The sequence below is a fragment of the Protopterus annectens genome, chromosome 6.part0 (genome assembly GCF_019279795.1).
Source record: "Protopterus annectens isolate FY-2018-M chromosome 6.part0, PAN1.0, whole genome shotgun sequence".
Taxonomy (NCBI): domain Eukaryota; kingdom Metazoa; phylum Chordata; order Ceratodontiformes; family Protopteridae; genus Protopterus; species Protopterus annectens.
Window position 1 is genome coordinate 1253271057 of NC_056737.1, and position 21188 is coordinate 1253292244.

Genomic DNA, 21188 nt, shown 5'->3' on the forward strand with positions numbered 1-21188 from the left:
ATGGGAGTTAACTGACATGGCCTGTGTTTTAGCATTTGCACTTTTGTTTAGTTAGGGATTCTTTGAACTGAGATCCAAACTGTTTGAGTCTCTGATGTCAGTAAGGTCAGGTGGCAGTGATTGCCACAGTTTAGGAGCAAAATTAATGAAGCCATGATCTGTTGTCAGTCTGATTGTAACCACTTATTAGGTTCACACCTCTCAACCTCTCAACACAAAAATTCTGGACAAAATCAAAATTAATTGAGGGGGAGGAGGACAAAGGCTCAAAAATATGGACAAATTTTAAACATTGCTGTTATAAAAATTGTAGAAGAAAATTCCAGGCCCAGAACCACAGCAAAAGACTCAATCAGCACTGGTAAAATCCAGCAGAACTATAGTAAAGTAGTTTCATTGTACAATGGTAAGCACTTTTACAATCTACAGGATTGCTTCCTCAGACCACATTTCAAAAACACAAAACAAAATAATTTAAATCCTTAAAACAATTAAGATAAACCAATCAAATTATGGCTCTTATTAAGTTCAAATGGGATAAACATTCTTATACTAAAAGCTATATACCTACATTAAAACATACATTTAAAAGCATGCTTATAAAAACAATAAACATTCCTTAAGAATGTAAAGTTTAACAAATCCTTACTTTTTCAATTTCCGTTTTTTTAAAACAGGTTTAAGTGAACCATAATTATTTAAACCAGACTGCCTATGTGCTGATAACATTAATATCCATCTAAGTTCTTTTCATTCAGTTGCATTAACTAAATCACCTTTCCTAACTCCCTCCATTGCTTTATCAATAGCCATAAATCTAAACCAATGATCCTCACCATGTGTTAACATATGCTTCACTATAGCATTATATTGTAGCCCTTTCTGGGCACAATAATAATGGTCTCTAGTCCATTCCCTAAGACGTCTGTTTGTTTTTCCTACATAGTATGCAGAGTATGTTCAGCAATGGGCTAAATATACTACATTTCTGGACACACAAGTAGCTGCCATCCTAAACTTAAAACTTTTACCTGTTTCAGGATTGATAAAAGCGTTAGTATTATTAATAAATTTACAAAAGACATAAATATTACATTCTTTAGTGCCACAGTTCATAGAGGGGAGTTGCTTCTGGTAACTTATTAGATGGATAATATAAAGTCTGTTTAAGTGATTTTTTATTCTTGTATGTAAACCTTGGTGAAGTGTCTAGTAAGTTGGCTAAATGGACATCAATTCTAAGAATATGCCAGTTCTTCTTAATAATCTCTCTAAGATACATGCTCTCACTGGTATAAGTCACACAAAAAGAGACTGGCCGATTTCCAGTAGAGGCATTGTTACCAAATCTGGGGGGGGGGGGTGTAGAAAAGTAAGGCTTCACACCCCATCCTATGCACCCTAGCTACTCTACATGCATCATTTGCTTCCCTTTTCTTATACATTCTTTCTAAAAATTCTGAACTAATGGAGACAAGACTGCTTTCACAGTCTTGTTCTCTAACATGGAGCCTAGAACTCCTAAGTGTTTGTCCATTAACTACGTTCTGAAAAATGTGACTGGGGTACATGCTAGTGCGATGCAAATAACTATTACGGTAGCAGTCCTCCCTATATCTCTGGGTATATATACTCTTATTCTCATCTCTCAGAATACTGATATCTAAAAAAATCTAGAAAAAATAGTTATTTGCATTGCACTAGCATGCATCCCTGTTACATTTTTCAGAACGTAGTTAATGGACAAACACTTAGGAGTCCTAGGCTCCATGTTAGAGAACAAGACTTTGAAAGCAGTCTTGTCTCCATTAGTACAGAATTTTTAGAAAGACGGTATAAGAAAAGGGAAGTAAATAATATATATAGAATAGCTTGGGCGCATAGGATGGGGTGTGGAAAGCCTTACTTTTCTACTCCACCCCCCAGATTTGGTAACAATGTCTCTAATGGAAATTGGTCAGTCTCTTTTTATATGACTTATACCAGTGAGAGCATGTATTTTAGAGAGATTATTAGAAGAACTGGCATATCCTTAGAACTGATGCCCATTTAGCCAACTTGGTAGGCACTACACCAAGGTTTACATACAAGAATAAAAAATCTCTTAAACAGACTTTATGTTATCCATTTACTAAGTTGAAAGAAGCAGCTCCCTTTATGAACTTTGACACTAAACAATGTAATAATTGCATCTTTTGTAAATTTATTGATAATACTAATGCTTTTATCCATCCTGAAACAGGTAAAAGTTTTAGGTTAAGGATGGCAGCTACTTGTGAGTCCAGAAATGTAGAATATTTAGCCCATTGCAGAACATATTCTGCATACTATGTAGGAAAAATGAACAGACATCTTAGGGAATGGATTAGAGACCATTATTATTGTGCCCAGAGAGGGCTACAATATAATGCTATAGTGAAGCATATGTTAACACATGGTGAGGATAATTGGTTAAGATTTATGGCTATTGATGAAGCAATGGAGGGAGTTAGGAAAGGTGATTTAGTTAATGCAACTGATTGAAAAGATTTTAGATAGATATTAATGTTATCAGTACATAGGGGTCTGGTCTAAATGATTATGGTTCACTTAAACCTGTTTTAAAAGAAAGGAAATTGAAGAAGTAAGGATTTGTTAAACTTTGCATTCTTAAGGAATGTTTATTGTTTTTATAAGCATGCTTTTAAATGCATGTAGGTGTATAGCTTTTAGTATAAGAATGTTTATCCCATTAGGACTTAATAGCCAATAGAATTTGATTGGTTTATCTTAATTGTTTTAAGGATTTAAATGATTTGTTTTGTGTTTTTGAAATGTGGTCTGAGGAATTAATCCTGTAGATTGTTAAAGCACTTACCATTGTACAATAGAGCTACTTTACTACAGTTTAGCTGGATTTATTGGATTTTAACAGTGCTGATTGAGTCTTTTGCTGTGATTCTGGGCCTGGAATTTTCTTCTACAGTTTTTATTTTCTGCACTGGGTACAGTCTTATAACCAGTGTGGCCATTTTTGTTTTATGTTATTGCTCTTATAAACTTAAAAGGCAGCTAGAATAAAAGGTTTTGTGTTAAGATGTATTTTCTGAAGGATATGAAGTCTGAAACCCAAATGCCTGTCATTATTTAATTAATTCATTCCTCACTGATTTGCCAGGAACCACAAATTTTATGAGGAACAGACCAAAAACATGATGCATAATTCTGGACATTCTTTGAAAATCTGGTGAGTTGAGAACATGAAACATCTTTATTAAATGTATACATTTATATAAATGAAAACAAACCATGCTGACATATTTTTAGTTGCACACATTATACAACACTTATAATCTATTCAGTCATTGTCCATCAAACATTATATAGATCATTCAAATCCTGCCTTCTTTTAAACATTCTTTTAAACCTCATTTCTCTGCCAAAACATTATTCTGCATGTTCTTTCCCCATAATTCCCACTTTTTTCTATGTAATTTGCTCCTGTCTTTTTCTATAGATCCCATTCCCTCTTGTTTTATCTTTGTTATTATATTTACTACTACTAGTACAGTTGGTTTAGACTTTTATTTTCATATTGAGATACTTTGCTTCTGTCCACTGTCTATGTGGCAGAGCTAAGCATTTATTTGTTTATGGCTTTCAACACTTTGTACGCCTACATTTCTTTCTGTAACTGGTAGTGCATAGAGCAGATAAAGTTTCATGCACAACAAAGAATTATGAATGGATTTCTGCAGTCATAACGCTATGATTCTGTGCTTTCAACACTGATGTCAAAAGTCCCATCAAACCTTCCTTTACTCTGCTCTCAAAGTGAATTTACTGACATCCATGTCTCAAGTGTGTAATACGTTGGCTATGATCAGAGGTTCAACCAAAAAAAAAAACTTATGATATGGAAATCAGGTACAGAAACTAAGAGAAGATTATCCACTGCAAACATTATATTATAGTTTACAAATGCATTTAATGTGGTTTACCATCTCTTGCTATCATATAAACTGTGTGAAGATATTAGCTTTGTTCACAGGCAAATGTAACCTCAAGTTTCCTCATGAATGTAATGTACTTCATCAAGTTCCTCAGGAAAGGCATTTAATACTGTGCTGTGTGAAATTCAGTTTGAATAGATGCATTCACAGTGCCTGAATTAGAAGATCACATTCTATTCCTTCTCCCATTAGGAAAGGTTGCATCCTAAGGTACTGACTTTATGGTTCTTCTTAAGAGATGGAATGCAGTGTGACACATTTGAATGCAGTGGGTCACATATGAATGCAGTGAGACACATTTGAATGCAGTGTGATACATTTGAATGCAGTGGGACACATTTGAATGCAGCGGGACACATTTACATGAAGTGTGTCACATTTTAGTCTGCTCACTTCATGATAAAATTACATTCAGCTATTGATGTAAACAGACTTCATCTTCCTGCAATACTATATCAATCATAATGGATTGCTCTTGAAGCTGAATCAGAAAGTGGATGTGCTGTTTGGTGGAAAGAGTTCTCTGCATGGCAGAAAACATAATTTTCCCAGCCTTTAAGAAGTAAATGCCAATCCTTCCTCTTCTTGACAATGAAATGAACTGTCTTCAGAATATACCAGCTCCTGGAAGCAGTCCACATTAATTCTACATTACAAACAAATAGTGTTCATGTAACCTGAGGTCTTGGAAGCACACTCCTGGGTGCAAACTGTGAGTGTATCAGTCATACCTGTGATCAAAAGCATATACTCCCTTCTCTCAAAAGTAAATTATCCTATAAGACACCTTGTCTGAGCTCTTTCAGTGCATCTGTTTTCAGTTTAATAATATTGAATATTAATAGTTTTTAAGTAATAGTTTAATTCTTTAACTTATTTGATTATTTAATTTAAAGGTTTAATTATCTCTCAGTTCATTATTGCATTTCTGTTTATATTACACTAATGTACCTTTAATTTCTTTATAAACTGGGTAAAATGTCTCTAAATATTAAATTATCGTCATATAACGTATTACAATTCTTGTTCAGTGTTGTCAGTATTATGTCTGATTTGCTATAATTATTTAAATTGTAGATTTTTGTGTATTATTTTTGAAGATTGTAAAATTATTCCTCTTAAATTGTTTTTTAATACTTTTGGAGCTTTTCTCACTGGCCTTCCACTAAAAATGGGTTCATACACAGTAGGGCTTTCCTGGTAATCAAATGTCACTAAATAAATAAATAAAATTAATAATTATTTATTGTTCTTTTAGAATTTAAACTTCCTTAAAAGTTTCAATAATTTGATTTCTTTATTCATAATAAACACAGCTAATCCGCGAGGGCCTGGTGGTGGACACCAACTGTAAAGAAAACTAGCAAATTAAGAAAAGAGCCCTTCCATGGCTGAGAGGCATCAACAAACCAGGAAGGCAGCAAAAGTGGCATCCATTGATGTCGAGAGCCGAGTACCTGAAAATGTTTGGCAGTGCCAAGGGAAATCATTTTTCAGCGGCTCACCATTTATGTTTTGGCAAATCATTTAGTGGCTGTGAGAGGAGGAGTACATTGCCCAGGGCTATTTTCAACAAGAGTGCAGACATTTTGACCTCACACCAGAATAGGGAAACTGGTGGATATGAATGGAAGACTTACAGGTAGCAAGAAGATGTGGCCTCCACTGTGGTGGCAAAGCAAGAGGAAACTAGTGAGACTGAGTCGATTTTTGCAGATAAATTATTGTAGTGATTACAGAGTTACACTGTGGCAATGCTGTATATGCGGAGGAGATGTGGACATTAATACTAAAAACAATGGGTTTCATTGAGGTATCATGGATAACATGCAACCATGTTGTATGAAATGTGTGGGCCAGTGTCTCTATATTGGCTTACTTGGGGATGATACCCATTTTCAGTAATTAAATCATGAGACAATATAAAATACTGTGTAAAAGGCTAAGAATGATAAGGAACTTGATGTAGGAAGCTACACATCCTGCAGTTTATTTTCTTCTAGATAGTTCCTACTGAATACAGAATAGAGATTAAAGCCTATCTTCAGTGTTTCTCCATTATTTGCTGTCCACCCTGAAGAACTTATGGAGTTAATATGGTATCACAATGAACAGCCATCTGCAGAAGTGAAAAAAGTGACTAAACTTTCTTTCAAGACCTTATGCATCTGTACATTGAGAAGTAAAATTCTCACTGAAGTCATTGAAGTCACTGAAAATTATTTTACCTTAGGAAAACTTAACAAAAAACTGAAAGTTTTGGATCTACAAATTCAAACTATTCCTCAGAGAGAATTGTTTAAATGAAATGCCTGCAAATGTATAGTTTGCAACATTTTCTCATGCCAATGGAAAGAACTTTTGAAGGCGTGTAGCTTACATTCCATGAAAAGGGAAAAGGCAAATAGCACCACTATGAATATCATTACAAAATTATTGCCAGCCTAGAAGGATTCTGCCATTTATTTGTCAGTTGTTCTTTATAAGAACATGATGTTCTTAGAGAATATTGCTTCTTAGGGGTTGGGAGGGTGGCCTAATGGTTAAGGTGTTTGCCTTACAAACACAAGGTGCAGGGTTTGAGTCTCACAAGGGATAATTGGCTAGGCTTAACATGACCCACAAGGGCAGTTAGCCTAGTACGAACCTATGTTATTGAGCTAAAGAATGAAGGTAAAACTGTGAATTTATTGAATAGCATGATTTGTTAATCAGGTATCAGCTAGTTTGTGGTACAAGAAATTATGAAACAAAGGAAATGATAATAATAATAATAATAATAATAAGAAGAAAACAGACCTGACCTTAACAAAAGCTGTTGATGTGTGCAGAGCAAGTGAAATTATTAGTAATCAGTTCAATTAATTAAATGTGGAAAACAATGTGTATAAAGTAAATGTGAGTTATAGAGAAAGGTAAAATGAGAAAAAAGTCAGAATCCAAAAAAACAGATAATAGAAAGGGCTTTCACTCTATTAACTACTAAATTGTGTTCAATGCTAAGAGAATCATCTTGAATGTGTATGCTGGCAACCCTGGCAGTCACCACGACTCACATAGCTGACACACCTCCCAACTGTATAAGATGTTCACTAGGGAGGCTATACCACAGGGTCATTTACTGGGGGATGCAGGTTATGCACTGGAACCATGGCTGATGACACCCATCAGAAATGCACACACACCCAATGAAGAATGCCATAATGAGGTACACACTCAAACCAGAAATACCATAAAGCACTTGTTGTGGCTGCTAAAGTCACATTTCCAGTGCCTAGATGTATCTGGGGGAACCCTGCAGTACAATCTATGGACGTGTACTGAAATATTTAAAGGATAGGCCAAGCTACACACCATCATACTAAGAAAACAGCTTCAGCAGGATCAACAAGTGGAAAGAGCATACATCCCACCACCAATGCCAAGGTCACCATAGCCACATGCAGATGAGGAGTCAGAGGGGGAACCAGCAGCTGCTATGTGTGTAGACAGATGCAGACATGCTCAATATGCCCTCACATTGGCTAAGAGACAATGCATAGCACACTCACTCCCCATCTAAGGGCCTAAAACCTTCCTCCTACACGCACACACACACATATATTACTCACCGTCTAAGGGCCTAAAACCTTCCTCCTACACACACACACACACACACACACACATATATATATATATATATATATATATATATATATATATATATATATATATATATATATATATATATATATAGTAACATTGATACCAGGCAACTGTCACAGCCTTTACCTCCCCATGTATTGTCTGTGTACTACTTGCATCAGACAGAGTCATCCCTGAACTAAAACTGTTGCAACAGCTGAATTTACAAGGTAAGTGTTGAACCTGGAGTGTATTGTGCAATAATATGAATGACTGGAATAACCTTGAATTTTGTTACTTGGTAGTGTATGCAAGTAAAAGGTGTGGGATTTGTACAGAAATGACCTTAACATGTGATAGCAGAGACTTATTTGACTTATATGTGTTCATTATTAAGTAGTAGGCCTCAGACATCAAAGATTCAGACAGTCATACCTCTCAAAAGTAGTGATGGTCACTGCATGCCCTCAGTTTATCACCATACATTTGTACCGGAAAATCATTAAAGAGGGAAGTTAGAAAGTAATGATAAACATTGCAGTTTCAGACTTCACAACCATCACAAGATCATTCTCAATAAAGTTGGAAAATGTTGATGCTATCATCTATCTAACTTTCTAAGACCAATATATGTCAAAGGTACAATTACTAGTTCATCATCACAAATTCAGATGTACTAAGCACTAAGTCAGCTATGCACCTTGAACATCAGATACAAAGCTTATGTATCCCTGAATCCAAAAGATACAAAACAGGGATATGGCACAGTTATCATCACTTGTACTGGGTATTCGAGGGGGGGGGCAAGAAATCTAGGTTGACACAAATGGTCGGTGAGTATGTGTGAGTAAGAAAGGGAAGCAGGCAGACATTTGGATAAAGCAACAAAGGGCCAGTGAGACAAAATGAGTTTTAAACTTCACAGATGAACCATGTAACTTTTGCGTGTGTGTCTGTATGGGACCTCTAGGTGAAATTGGTGTGTGAATGTCTACATGAACACAGCCAAGTTCTGTGCTAGCTGTATGTCTTGGTATGTCAGACAGGTGTCAGTCATGTATGGTACAGGAGACAGTTCATCGTTGTCATTCCCAACCATGAGAACTGGCTCTCCAGGCACTGCACTGCACATTCACACCCACAGTCAGATGTACTGCTGCTACCTGAATGTGACTGATGTTTACTGGATGAGCTCCATGAGTATGCCCAGGACCATGATCCCATGGCCTGCCATATCTGGGTGTGGACAGCTCACCCACTGATGGAGCAGTGTAAGTACTGCCATTATGGGAGCATGATCAGGCATGTTGACTAACAGCAGATGATATGGCTGACCTAGGACCATGAGGATGATGTCCCCTCCAGGAAGATGTTCCATCACAAACACCACTTGTTTCAGTGTGCCATTCATCTGATCCATTTAATAGGCAACATGGTGGAAACAGTCACGCAGGTCAGCCTGTCCCACATCTACAAACCTAAGCATGTTTCTGGAGCACCTATGGGAGAATGCCTGTGCTTCAATGATGGGCCTAAACATATGTTGATTGACACTGGAATAGACACCTGGATTAGGTAGAAGGTGGTCAGCAGGCCTCCTCCGAGCACCCCTAACAACCCCCTACATGGTACCTTGCCCACACTTTTGCTACAGCCAGAGTTAATGGGCATTGAAGTTGCAGTAACCACATTTTCAGGTGATTGTCCCACCCTTCACCTGTCCAATATCTGTGGGCTCACTGGAATGAGTAAACATAGGCCTACTGGCTGTGTCCAATGGAATTTCAGTGGATGGCTGTCAATCTCAGTATCAAATTGAACCTCTGCACCACTTGACTATGCCTCTATTTGGTTGCCATCATCATCAGAGTCTTCTGATACTCTGACATAAGTTGGTAGAAGTCCCACACATTCCACTGTCGGGATCACCTGTGATAAACAACAAATACAGGAACAATTAATACCTACACTACTATAGTTTAATACATGCTAACAAAATAACAGTGCTGCCACTATTAGACAGTACAGCAATACACACAACAGTCCAGATATCAATATCACACACTAAAATATTTCTTTGAATTGGTCATGAGTACTGACATAAAAATGTTTAGCTTACCATGTGCAGACAATGGTATCCTCTGTATGCCAGATGGTCCTGGAAGAAGTTACATAAAAGGCAAGAATAACAACATCACAATTAACAGTAACACAGGGGGATAATACTTTTTCCCTTTATATGTCCATTAACTATAATTTCAACAAAAACATGGATGCCAAGTCCAGCCTAAGCCCATGTGTAATCAATCAGACTGTGTTGTTAACTGTAGCAATCTTCTATCCCCCCAAAGAATATTTTTGTGAAACAGAACTAATGCATTGATTTACATTTTTTACTATACAGCAGTATTCAACAAACGCCTACCTGGAAGCTCCTCCTGGGGCATGCTTACTGTTCCTGAAACAGTAGCTCCAATGTCAAAGACATGCTGTTCTGCACTTCCCTGGGAGCTGTCTGGATCCCTGATAGTGACCAGGAACTCATCCTTTGCTGTTAGAAGCCCCAATCCTCAGTACCATCCAGTCATGGCCCACTGCAGCTGCTCTCCTCCATGCAGATGAGAACATGTCAGTAGCACTATGACACACTTGGTCATATGTCCTGCTGTGGCCACCCACTGCATTAATGTCTGCACTGATCTGCTGCCAAATCAGCATTTCGCCTAATATATCTCCACATCCCCTTTCAAGCAGGAAGGCACCATGTTGCCTCAAAGCTTCAACAATGACCTGATTCTCATGGTCAGTGAAGGATGTTTTTTGAGGATTGAGACACCTGGCTGGCATAGTGCTAGATGTCCTAAAACAGAAACAGAAAACAGAAGGATAATGCACATAAGTGTTACATAACTACAAAATAGCTGTTCCCAGATAAAACAGAAAAGGTAGCATTTCAGTATTACCCACTGGAGAAACAATAAAAGACTCTACGGATATGAGATACAATCAACAGACTGGATGCAAAAAAGGAGAGTAACAATAGCAACGTATCCTTGTTTGTGCTACAACGGAAATGCAGCTCTCCCTCCCCCAAAGGAACAGGCAAATGACTTATTTTTCAAACAAACCATCTTTGAAATGCTAAAGGTGTTATCAAGTGAACTGTCCCTGAACCTTATCTACAGATTTAACACAAAACGTTCCATGTTAAGGTATTGCCAATCATTTGTACCTGTGAAATGTCCTCAAAAACATGCCCATGTCATCAGTATACATCTAACTAATGCATACAGATAAAGTATAAAAATCTTTGTTAATCAAAAATTATATATATATATATATATATATATATATATATATATATATATATATATATAAATATATATATAAACTATTATACAGCTTTTTTCTTAATTATATTTCAGCATATACAGTATGTAGCTGACAAAATGCAAGCATACCTTCTCAAGTTCAATAATCCTCTGTGCAGATATATCCCAAAGTAACAGCCTGTTTTCTGTGTTCTCCAAATAAACAAGTCTCCTCACCTTCAGTTTCCCTTGCTACATGATTGCCTTTTTATGGTGTAGATTCAGGACTGTTAGCACGGTGAAGATGCAAATGAGCTGTGACCTCATTAGAATTGCGGAATCCCAAATACATGGCTCCTTGTAGCACATGTAAGCATAGTGCAGGCACTCCCTCAGTGATTGTTTTTAATAGATTGCAATTGTGAATGATTACTGGTAGGGAGAAGGAAAACACAACAGCAATGCAGACTGCCCTACCTCCAGTGGGTGTGGCAGGTTAGGCATACAAAGTGTTAGATGTAATTTTATCAAGGATGGAAATGTAAGTAAGCAGCACACAATTCATGGGTAATGTTCATTAATATCCAACCTCCACTTCATTTGTTGGCAACTGCATATTACATTACTGCCATTTAATATTCTCACACATTTAAAGGACAATGATATAGAATGGCATACAGACTACATGTCTCAGACTATTGGTCAGATAAGAGAAGAATGACAAACAAATACAGAGAGGTAAGAAAGAGCTGATTATTTGCAAGCAATACTCATAACTGGTTCTGTGATAACTTAGTGCAATACATGATAAAAAAATAAATGTACAAATAACAGTTGTATGGTTTCATATTACTGATGTTGCAGTTGGTTGTATGCAGAATGATTTCAGTTCCTTGATGCAAAGCTATTTGTATGGCAAAGAGGGATAAGGTATCCTTACTTTGTTCTGAACATTCATTGGTGTGAGAGCTCAAATCCAGACCAATGTAGAAATATTTCATGTGTACTAACAAACATTTTGTAGTGTTTAAAGAATCAGTTTCTTCAGCTGATTTATTACAAGACACACAACACACCCATTATTATACTAAATATTAGCTAGTCACATGATTCAAAGAACAATTGTATTCAGCCCACACTAAAATGCATAGTAAAATATATAAAAACTTCATTGCAAAAACCACATTTCATAAAAGCAATATTACAAAAAATACATATTACAAATACACATAAACCACATAAATGTAACAGATTCTACCTATGTAATGGTCTATTTTTCAGGATGTGTCTCAATGGTACATGGTCATTAAGACCATGTCCTGTGTTAGCTCTTAATCTCACAATCCATTTAGCCTCCAGGTTCTCCGTTTGAACTCTGGTGTCACCACCCCTCAAGTTCTCATAACATTTACCTAATACCATAAATGTAAAGGTGTGTTGATCATTCATTTCTTTAATGTGTTTTGCTAAAGCATTGAACACACTACCCTTCTTAATATGGTATATGTGTTCCCTGATCCTATACCTTAATAGTCTATCTGTCTTTCCCACGTAGAATTTAGTGCATACTTTGCAAGTAGCAAGGTAAACCACATGTGAAGTATCACACCTTGCACTGGTTCTTAGTGTATAAGTTACACCAGTGGCTGGATGCAGAAACTCCATATCTTGATTTATAAATTTACAGAACTGGCACCTAGTGCTACTTGGTGTATTTGTAATATGTATTTTTTGTAATATTGCTTTTATGAAATGTGGTTTTTGCAATGAAGTTTTTATATATTTTACTATGCATTTTACTGTGGGCTGAATACAATTGTTCTTTGTGCCTTTAAGAGTTTTCTCTTTTTAATCATGTGACTAGCTAATGCTTAGTATAAGAATGGGTGTGTTGAGTGCTGCTTTTTATACACCTGAAGAAGCCTTGTGGTGAAAGTGCTTGTGTGTCTTGTAATAAATCAACTGAAGAAACTGGAGCCTTGCCTCTGCCTGCTTTTATTCTTTGGATTTGTTTTGTGTTTTTGCAGAGGTACCTGGTTGCTGTTGGAATTATATTCTGCTTTGCTTATTTTCTAGTGTTTATTTCATAGACTGTTTTGCTTCATTTGAACTACTTTTCCTTTTTATTTATGTTTCAGTTCCCTGCTGCAATGCTGTTTGTGTGGCAAAGAGGGATAAGGCACCCTTACTACATTCTGAAGGTTCATTGGAGTGAGAGTTCAAAACCAGACCTATGTAGAAATATGCCATGTGACTCAAATTTTGTAGTGTGCATATCATGGATTGTTTTTCCTCATTTCAATTACTTTTCTGTTTTTTTTTTTCTTTTCTTTTTCTTTTTTTTTTTGGAGGGGGGCATTATTTATGAGATGTGTGGCTTAGCACAAACATGAGAAACAGAGAAAATTAATGTCAAATTTGGCTGTGCTTAACTTGTTTGCGCAAAGTGTGGCAGTGCGCAAACTGGACCAGTTGCCCACCCAAGAACCAGACAGAACACCTGCAGAACACTTGCAAACAGGGCATCTATGAAAGGTCAAAGGTCAAAAACAATACATTGTTGCAATTTATGTATTTCATTGGGCAACTGTGGTCAGCAGCATTGAGCGGCAGTCACCAAGGTTCCCCAGTAGCTGCAGCCATTAAACATCTGCAGACAAGACTCAAACATCCAATAACTGAAACCAGATGCATTCAATTAATTATGTTGGGCCCCACACAAACCCACTAAGTGGTGTCACGTGGCAGTTAACACAGAGAGTTTAAGAATGATTAGGAAATTAGAGAATGTAATGTAACTAGTCCTATGGCAGCAGGTGTAAGTGTGAAGCTGGAGTACAGATGGTTCTGGGTCCTAATACAGGGTATACAACCTTTTTTTACTGTTGTGAAAGTGCAGTTTACAGCAATGAACTGAAAAATAGATGTGTTATTTCAACATTCTTATGGCAACAGGTGCAAGTGTAGGACTAACATACACATGGTACTGGATTTTAATACAGGATATCCTTCCCATTATATTCATGCTCACTTACAACACTTTAGATAGTAGATCCAATATGAATTACATGTATAAGGGATGGGGCACCACTATTGTGTTTTCAGATGTATTGCTGAGGGTATACTATCTACTATATTTCTGTAAGTATAATTCCATTATCTGGACTTGCATTTCCTTCACAATTATCTAAGACACATACAAAACTGGATCTATATCCAATAACCTTAACCTTGTCAGGTCACACACCTACAGCCGTCTTCTGTATTTATGTATGATCCCTGACTATTTCTGAACAGCACTTCTTCTGTGGCAAAGATGGAAAATCAACACTGCAGAAGAAAATGTTTTGTCCCTTATGTCTAGGTTTGAAACACACATTATAAAAATAAATTTTCCTCAGTGTTTAGACAAAAAATCTCATGTCATTATATGTATCCCCTCAGTGCATGTCTACAAACTTAACTCAACTAACAGTAACCTTCCAATTTCCAGTATGCATTTCCAGGCTACATGAGTAGACACCCCTCAAACTAAGGCCAAGTGTCATATTAACCTTCCACTTTCAATTATATAATTCCTCCCAGCTTGGCACTGCTGTGTTCCACTTAACATCTTGCAAACTCAGTTGACATTGTTGCTTGGGTTTGCACACTACCAGTAAACATAACTGGAATTGGTAGAAAATCGTCAGTTTCCATTGCTCTAGTTTGGCTGGTAGACTTGACTGGCATTGGAGAGGAAGATGCCAAGTTTAGGGCACAGAGGTGTGGTGTCCAGGAATCCAGGTTATTTATTGGATTCCTCTTAGTGCACCACAGCCAAAGTCTTCTGCATGGGAACTTTTCTGTCTCCCAGTACAAGTCTGAAGCATGCAATAGCTTGGCCCAGGCTTTATCCAGTGCCACTGGTAACCCACTCACTGGAGAGCAATTTAAGCACCATTTCAATGATCTATATACAGGAGAAAAGGGGATACTCTCAACTGCTGGTTGCATGAATTTGAGACTGCAGACATCCCATAGCTGTATAAGTATGACAGTAAGAATATTTGTAAGATTTAGAAAGCTAAATATTGGCAAGACTGATATGCATAATGTTCTTCTGTTCTTTTCTGTTCTTTCCCAGCTCCCAGCAAATGCAAGTTCAATTGGCAGGCTCATGCTGCTTGATTGGAGAGACTGAGGGAAGCAAGTGATATGTATGCAGCAGAAGAGAAGTGCTATTGTAGTTTTAAAAGTAAAAGATAGCTTTTTTGGTCTTTTATACAGTTGTATCAAATTGAGCATGCATATCCCAACTGTAAAAGCAAGTACATATGCATTAGTGTGTAGCACAAATCAATTGTAAGAGTACAATATTAGAATACAGTCAGAGTTTGTGAGTTCAAATACCATGACTCCCAACTATATAATACTGTTACTTCTTCAATAATATTTACATTAAATTAAAATGTCTACACCAGTGGCAAAAATGCCCTCCTGCAAACTGTAATTTACTTAATTGGAACACACATATGTGTAATATAAGCACATTTCAAAGATTACTTTCAGTGATTTGTAGTATAGTATGCATCTGTTAGGATGAGTAACTAAATGTAATACTTCAGAAAAAGAGTTGCATAATTGTGTATGCCAATATGGTGGTACTAATTTTATATCTTTTTTTCTCTCATCCCAACCCTTATTTCTCTTTTTTCATTTTCTATTATGTCTCTTTAAAATGTTTCCATGTCATCCATGCATACCACATCAGTAAATGCTCCACAGCACAGTGTGGTAGGCCATCCCCAGTGGATCAGTCTGCCCCCACCCCACCCCACTGGCTCCAGCACTAATGCCCGGCATGTCTGGGAGCCAACCTGGCAGCACTGCCTCTGCTGCCCCTGCACTATCTGTGACCTCAGGTAATACTGACCTGGAAGCTGGTGCAGTGGCACTCTCCAGAAGAAGTACTGGAGGTGGTGATTTCATCATCCAAAGGGAGATGCCAGGGATGATGCTTAAGGTTGTGCACCACACCACTGGTGTACACCTACTCTGGATGGAGAGGCTGCCAAGTGCTCCAGCTGCCAGTGGAGTAAGGGGACAGTGATGACAGTCCAGTGGGTGAGACTCAATTCTCATTGTCTCCAAGCTTGATGGCCATAAGTCTGCATTGTCCCATCCCGCATCCCAATCATGGTGTACCCCCAACCTTTGCTGTCCAAAATTGTCCTTGTCTATTGTCTTGTTTGTCTTGTTTGTTTGCATTTGCTTCCTCACCTACCCAACTTACCTAACCCAGACATATCGACGGCCCTTACTTAGAAGTCCTCTCTTACTGAATCAAAAAAAAATGGGCACCTGTCCCACAAAAACATAAGCGTTCCATACATAGCTCTCCATTTCGCACACACTTGATTCTTGACACACTTGATTCCATCCAACTGGCTATACAACATGAATACATTGTTATGACCCTCTTACTGGAGGTGATAGTCCAATTTCAGCTAATATTCTGTACATATGATCAGTTTTACTGTTGAAGAAATAGAAAGCTATGGTCATTTCCTACTTCACTCCTGCACATTTCTGTATTGCTTTCCATTTGTCCTTCCCCCTGCTTGCTCCCAATTTCACTACTTTCCTATCTACCCAATTTTAACACCTATAATCTGGTCAAGAAATAGAATTACACACACAACACACATAAGTAGCAGAAAAAGCAATGAATCCCTTCACTTTTTGGCCTGTATCTATGTTTAGTACAGGCCGACACTAAGGGACTCTAGCTAACAAAGTTTGCAGATGACTGCAAACTGGGAGCCATTACTGAATCCCCAAATGATGTGGATATTCTACAAAAGGACCTTACAGAAACAGATGATTGGTGCCAGAGCCATGGGCTCAAGCTCAGTGCCAATAAATGTATAGTTATCCCCTTTGGGAAAAAACATGTACCCGTGAATTACCACATAGGTGGCAGTACACTAAACACCGAAAATGTGATAAGAGACTTAGGGACACAGGTGGACAGTGGTCTCACCTTCGATAACCACATCGCCACAACAGTCAAGAAATCCTTCCATGTGGAACACCTCATCACTAAGGGCTTTTCATCTAGAAAAAAGGAGGTCATTGCCCCACTGTACTCATCCCCTCATTAGACCCATTATAGAGTACAACATCCCATTTGGTATGTACCTCTCAAGACATCTGCAACAACTGTAAAGGCCACAGAAATACCTCACTAAAAGAATCACGGGCCTAAAGCAGATGCCCTATGCTGACCGTCTAGAAAACCTCCAGCTATACTCTGTCACATATCATCTACTCAGAGGCGATCTCTGCTTAACATACAAGGCCATGTCAAACCCAGAGCTGTTGGACATGCTACACTTAAAGAAATTCCAATCCCTCAGAGCCACATGCTCCAGAGATCTAAACCTTGTCATCACAATGAACAAAACATGCTGGAGGATTAGGTCCCTGACCAAGAGACGCCCCAGACTCTGGAATAGACTGCCCATACATGTCAAGCAGAGTGCCTCTTTGGTCCTATTTAAAAGGAACCTTGATGACTGGATGGGAGATAGGAAATTCACCCCAAGGATCATGTCAGTTGCCTGCTAGACAGAGGTCCAGGGAAGTAAATATTGTGTGAAGAAATAGCAAGGGAATTGTTATGGCTAGACTTGTATAGACCCTAGGGCCAATAGCCTAGTAGCAACCTATGAACCTATGAATCAGAGTTTCACATTGTACAGCAATGTCAGGTAACATTGAGAGGTGGTATAATGTTGTGGTTATCTCCATGCAATCTTGCCTTACCCCACTGTGCTATTCCAACACACAGAAACACTTGTACTATAAAGAATTAATGTCATTGCATTATCACTGATTATTTAAACATATTTAAAAGTCTTACATACACCTGGATTTGAAGCCAGTATTGTCTGGGCTCAAAAAGAAATGTGAAAGTGCATTTACACCTGTTGCCACAGAGTCAGTTAAGCATCAGGTGTGTTTCATAGACTTTTTGCTAACTGTCAGACTTTAGCAATGTGGCTCATGTTTGCTCACTGCTTATATATGTGCAAACAGGAAAAGTATATCTGGCATGCAAAAAACACTTTGCCACCCAACATGCAAACCAGCTGCTCACTACTCTATGGAAAAGTAAATATTATTATGCATTACTGTTGTTTACTGTCCATTTCCTGTCTATGACATGAAATTACATGTGGAAAGATAACACACTAAAGGCCCTATCTAACAATATATCACATATTTATAATACAGCCATGTGCCTTCCCCCAATCACTGCAACCCCGGTGTCTCAGTACTTTTTTCACACATATATTACTTACACTACAGAAATTAATATCAAATGTTGTGTGATATGCAATGTACATCAATCTGTTACCATGAAGAGCTATAACTATTGACCCATAAGCCTAAAAAAACTTATCTGCAAGGCTAGGGAAAGGATCAACATGGACCTTACCCACAGGGACATAGGTGACCTTCAACACACTTGCCTAACCCATTTTGGTTTTGTCAAGGGTAGATCTTGCTTATTAAACCTGGTGGACTTATTTGATAATGACCCCAAAGACCTAGATGAGGGATAACAGGACATACTGCTATGCTGATTTATTCAAGGCCTTTGACACTATCCCCAATTCAGGTACCATAGAGAAACTCTATAGCCAATGAGCTCACTGATGGAATGCACACTGTCAAAGTTGTGGACTGCACCTCCACCACTAGACTACTTAACAGTGGAATGCCACAAGTATCTGTGCTGGGCCCTCAACTGTTCGGAAACTATTTCTGTGAAGTGCAGCAAAGGAAGATGGTCTGTGCCTTACCAAGTTTACTGATAATTGTCAGCTGGAAGCAGTCATATAGAGCCCCTCAAATATGTTAACATATTACAGAATAGGCTGACACAGACAAATGATTGCTGCCAAACTCACAGACTGAACCTTAAAACAAAAAATGTCTCATAGTCCCCTTTGGCAATGAAGTACCTGTACTAATTATGATATACATAGCACCCCTCTAAGCTTAAACACAGTGCTGTGAAACTTGAGAACACTTCTTGATAGCAATGTACACTTCAAACACTATGTGTCCATAGTAGTGAGACACACATTCTACATTGCACACCTCATAAATAAGGCCATCACATCCAAGACCAGGGAGTTCATAGCTCTGCTGTACTCTACCCTTATAAGAACACTAATGGAATACAATCCTCCTTTCTGTCTGTACCTCACCAGACACCTGCAGCAACTGGAGAAAACACAGAGGTTTATAACTGGAAGATTACAGGGTCTCCAAAACATGACAAATATGGAAAGACTGAAAGACCTGTCACTGTACTCAGTATCATGCAGGCTGCTGAGAGATGACCTATGCCTGGCCTACACAGCAGTCTCAGACCTTGCCCTACTGGAAATGCTGGATATCTGCAAATCAAATGGGACAAGAATAACTTGCGCCAGATATCTCAATCTAGCCTGTGACATAAACAAAACATGCTGGGGAGACAGATATATGTCCCAGTGATTGCCACTCCTCTGTAATAGGCTCTTACTGCATGTGAAGTAGTGCTCCTCAATTACCCTATTCAAGTGCAACCTTGACAAATGGATGGGTAATTGTAAATTCACCCTTCTGGTGGCACCTGTGTCCCTCATGGACAGGGATGGAAAATGAAAACTGCTCTACTAACAATGATCATCTATCTATGCTCAATAAGGGTACTTGTGTTTTACATGGATAGGCTAATAAATGCCCTAGGACCATTAGGCTGGTAATTTCCTATGAATCTATGAAGCTTTTAACTTATGCAGGCCTCTCAATATCTTCTCTTTAACATGATCTGCTGATATCATCCACTATAAATTGACCTGCATTCTTGTAAAAGTCAGACTTGTGCAGTGGTGCTTGCATAAAGGACTGAGTTCTGTAGTCTGTCTACTTAGATAGGTAGGGGTTCTGTTATCATTGCAATCAAGTGTGTGTGTGTGTGTGTGTGTGTGTGTGTGTGTGTGTGTGTGTGTGTGTGTGTGTGTGTGTGTGTGTGTGTGTATCTAGCCCAAACAGCAGAAGTGTGTATCCTACAGTCAACCCCTCCAATCCCATGGATTGACAGTGTTTTGATACTTGCACATGCCTACATATCCATTTCATGCAGGCCTCCCAACATCTTCTCTTCAGCATGCTTTGTTGATGTCATCCACTATAAGTTGACCTGCAGTCTTGCAAAAGTCAGACTTGTGCTGTGGCACTTCAGTAAAGTACTGAGTTCTGTAGTCTGTGTATTTAGGTATGGGTTCAATTCTCACTGTAGTCAACTGGATCATTTACACATATGCATAAAGAGATAGTGATGAAACATACTTTTTATGCAGATTGCTCAACAAGGAATGTAGTACATTACAGCTATCATATGGAATATTCAGCATTCTACACAGGTAAAATGAATAGGTCCTTAAGGGAGTGTATCATGGAACATCTTAGAGATATTAGGAATAATAAAGAGATTAATGCACTAGCAAGGCACACTAAGGAATTTGGTATGCATCATGTCTTTAGACTTTTAGTACTTGAAATAGTTAAACAGAGCTCAAGGAAGGGGACACAAAGAACAGAACAGAATTAGCTTAACTTAGATGGATAGTACATTTTAATGCAGACAAGAAATCAGACATTAATGATGCTACACCTATTAAACTAGTACTATGCACATGCAGACTCCCCCATTGAGTGATTTAAAAAAGTTTTTAATTAAATATATGTCTTATATGATGTTACTTATTTATTGACATGGTGATTATGTGAAATGCATTTTTTTCTTAATAGTTTCTGTAGATATGCTTTTAAGCTGACTAATTAGTTAAATTGCCTAAGGTTGGGCAGTCTTTTTAAGTGCCTTGATACTGTTCATTTGTATTTGAGTCTGAAGAAGTGACTGGGAAGTCATGAAAGCACTTACTCTCCTTTTTTGTTTTATTAAAGCTGTTATAGTTTAAGCCATGGTTGGTCCTCTTTGGTCTTTTGAAAAATATTGTTGTTTTACTTATGGAGGACCTTTGCCTAGCTCCTGCTGTTTTTCTGACAGTACATACATAGTTGTTTGACAATATTAATGACATGGGTAACATTTGTGACAATGTGGATTTTGCCATAAAGATATATATATATATCAGGAGGGACATGACTCCTCACCACAGAAGGCCCCCCTGGAATGAGAATCTATAGAACCTCT